At 42.5% G+C, this 3,640-nt stretch overlaps 1 pseudogene; it reads left to right on the top strand.

Annotated features, from left to right (window-relative positions):
* Window positions 1–2,696: 2,696 nt before the first annotated feature.
* On the top strand, window positions 2,697–3,210 carry LOC120278505 (annotated as a pseudogene).
* Window positions 3,211–3,640: the final 430 nt, after the last annotated feature.

The following is a 3,640-nucleotide window of genomic DNA, read 5'->3' as shown; positions in this document are numbered from 1 at the left end:
TGGATTACAATGCACCGATTTTGGAGGAAATCTTGCTAAGGTTCAAACGCGAAGACATAGGTCGGGTGTGAGATGCTAGAGTGTGTGCCAACTTCCTCGTATTTGAGTGAGCACAACCATTTGTAGGGGCACAAAGACAGTCACACTCAAGCACTCCGACTTATGCACATAGAACAAGATTTCCACCAACTTGTCCGTCATTGAAGAAGCAAAGCGATCCACGGCATAAACGTGTGCCCGTTTATGTTACCTCGATGAAAAGTGGATTCGGGAGTATTTTTGGCAAAGTACTATAGTCTCCCGTGCAGTCGCCCATGTAGTCGCCCGATTCCAGCCCTTTTTAAAGCCGATTTCAGCCCCGATTTCAGCATTCTTTTCTCCATCTTTTCCCCAACTTGCGAGAGCGCTTCGGCTAGGGTTTCAAGGGGTATTGGCCAAGGTTTTGGAGAGGTTCTACGGCTCCGACATCGTGATTCCATGAGGAAGAAGGTTGGTAGGGGAGCTTCGATGGAGGCGTATCCTATACCAGGCGAAGGAATCCTTGGATGACGAGTAGAGGACTTTCCACAAGACCATCGACACGACTATCGAGGGGGTTTCTTTATGGATTCATTGCTTTTACATTCTATTTCTTTGATTGTACTTAGTTCCATGGAGAGCTAAACACCTAGTGGGTACTTGGGTGATTGTGAACCCTAGGATGTATTTGTTTCTTTAAACTTCTTTATTATGCTTTCAATAAATTGATGTTTATTGTGAGTTCCAACCTTGAATGCTTGATTGTATGAACATTTCCCCTAGAGTGACACTAGGGTTGAGAGTTCTTGTTGGTAACCTTGTGAGTGACTGAGTGACACACCACGAACGTTAGACAAAGCTAGGTTGGAGAGGATTGAGAGGGTGAGTCGAGAGGTACAGGAGCGTCCCCTTTCCCCTCCGACGTGATAGATTCTACCTCTGCTCCTCGAGTTCTTTGCGGCCATAATAGAGTGAATGGTCTCCGCTGGGGCCTAGTTGCACGTGCAATGGATTAAAGCGTTGAGGTGATCTTAGTATCTAGGGCTTAATTGTGGCTAGGGACCTTCCACGTGGATCAAATGGTTAGGTCTAAATCTAGGAAGAGATTTATCACTTGGAATCCCTAGAGCTCATTGCAACTCTATGCGAGTGCGAGGTGTTGAGATTGTTCGATTTCTCCTCCAGGACATGTATAGAGTTAGGCATAGTTGACCTTAGATTTGGGACTATGTATGTAAGGATTTCCATGACTCACCATTGCATTGATTAGGAAGCATAATAGAGAGTTCATGCACTTGAAGCGATTATCCTAGGTGAAGCATCATCCGAGTACCCCATCTTTATCTATTGCCTTTCCCTCTCCTTACTTTTACTCTCTTACTTGTTGCTTTTAATTTCTGAGAATTGAATCAATTCCACACTTATTATTGTTGATACTCCACATAGCTAAGAATCGAATTAAGTGTTTTTACTCCCTACTCCCTGTGGATTCGACCCCGCTCATCCGGAATTATTACTTGGACAAACCTTTGCACTTGAGGGATATAAGCAAGGGGACCTTGTCAGATACCTTGACTTATCACCATCGAGAAAGATGAATTTTTCTACATCACTTTGGGTCAGCGGGTCCTTAAAGCATCCTAAATATGTCGGGGTTGTAAATGACATAGCGTTCCTGATAGAAAATGATGACTCCTTCAGAAAAACAAAGTTATTCAAGTTGCTCTTTTTACCAAAGAAGTCCCGCTCTGACGGCCCGACGAGTCATCTACTAAAAAGGACCCTCCCCGCTGTGCGCCCCTCTTTGAATTATTCGGTCATGCAATACTTATTGAATACAAAGAACAAAATTCCGATTTAGCCTGTCGTACTTCTCAATCATTTCGTGGCACCGGGCATAGCTGAACCATCTACGATGGGGGAAGCGAAGGAAGGTAGCTTAGAAAAGAGAATACACTCTCGCATCGCTTTTTTTGTAGAAAGCTCGACCAGCGAGAAAAAGTGTTTGGCCCAAGCCAAAAAGAGGTTGATCCACTTCATTAGCTTGGCGAATGATCTTCGCTTCACGGGAATAACAAAAACCACCATCTCGCTCTTTCCTTTCTTCGGTGCTACCTTTTTCTTTCCAAGGGATTAGCTTGGGGTGTATAATAACCTTTTCTTGGAGTATGCCCGGGAACTAGTCCTAGGTCAATTAAAGGTCAAATGTTGGAACCTCATGGGTAAGGATAAGGTAATGGAATTGATAGAAAAATTCATAGACCTAGGTGGGATAGGAGAATTGATAAAGGGAATAGAGATGATGATAAAGATCATACTGAGAAATAAAAGAATTCCATACGGGTACAACTCTTATTTTAACGAAGTGCAAAAAATGCGATCTTTTTTGTCTAATAGAAAAAAGACTAATACCTTAATTGAGTCCGTAAAGATCAAATCTGTTTATCAAAGTGCTTCTCTGATTGCTCAAGACATCTCTTTTCAATTCAGGATCAATCAAATCTCATTTCGTTGCATTTTTAGTAAAATAGTGAAGGATATTCCATTAATAATGCCAAAAGGGGTGGAGGGGATACTTATTTGTTGTTCAGGTCGATTAGGAGGTGTGGAAATAGCTAGAACTGAATGCGGAAAGTATGGAAAAACATCTCGTAATGTATTTAACCAGAAAATAGATTATGCTCCTACGGAAGTATCTACTCGTTACGGAATTTCAGGTGTCAAAGTGCGGATCTCATATAGTCAAAATAAGAAGGAACGTGCTATATCCGAAACGTACCAAATATAATAAATCTAGTAAAGACAGATGTAGTGGGGTTGCGAACCGGACGGTACACAACTTGGTTTTGGAATATATGGCACCAAAAGTTGTAGAGCTGGTCGTCTTTCATATAGAGCCATTGAAGTAGTGCGTCGGGCTATAATCAGACAATTCCATCATGTTATGAGCGGACAATTCCGAAGAAATGGTAAGATATGGGTAAGAGTTCTCGCATATCTTCCTATTACGGGGAAACCTACAGAAGTGAGAATGGGAAGAGGAAAAGGAAATCCTACGGTTGGATTGCTCGTGTGTCCACGGGACAAATCCCATTTGAAATGTATGGTGTGAGTTTGTCAACTGCTCGACAAGCCGCTACATTAGAGGCACATAAACCATGTTCATCAACCAAGTTTGTTCTGTGTTCATAACGTAAGGGGAAAAACCGGGCCAGGACTCAAAAGAATTTGGCGAAGTGTTTGTTCCTGAACGATGGAAGTGGAAAGACAAAGAGGGAGAGGGATATACTCCTTTTTATAATCGCTGAAATTGTACGACTTGTTTCATGCGTACGACCCTAAGACAAAACGGTATCACTTCTCCGGCCCGGTAAAGTGAAATAAATAAAATAATAATAGAAGAGCTAAGATTCAAGAAAGGATGACCTTAGGTTAGGGGTAGTTGTTCCAGAGTCTTTTTCTATTTCTTCTTCCCTTGATCCAAACTTGAATGTGAACATACCAATACGACGTATTCGAGAAAGCGCACCTAAGGATGACTTTCGTAAGTAGTGTGAACCAGGGACTAGAAACCCGGCCCCTGCAGTGTAAGCCGGGAGTACTTGTAAAGGCCCTCTGCAGG

The sequence above is a fragment of the Dioscorea cayenensis genome, chromosome 16 (assembly GCF_009730915.1).
Source record: "Dioscorea cayenensis subsp. rotundata cultivar TDr96_F1 chromosome 16, TDr96_F1_v2_PseudoChromosome.rev07_lg8_w22 25.fasta, whole genome shotgun sequence".
Classification (NCBI taxonomy): Eukaryota; Viridiplantae; Streptophyta; class Magnoliopsida; order Dioscoreales; family Dioscoreaceae; genus Dioscorea; species Dioscorea cayenensis.
Note: the sequence above shows the minus strand (reverse complement) of the source record. Positions and strands in the feature narration are given on the sequence as shown.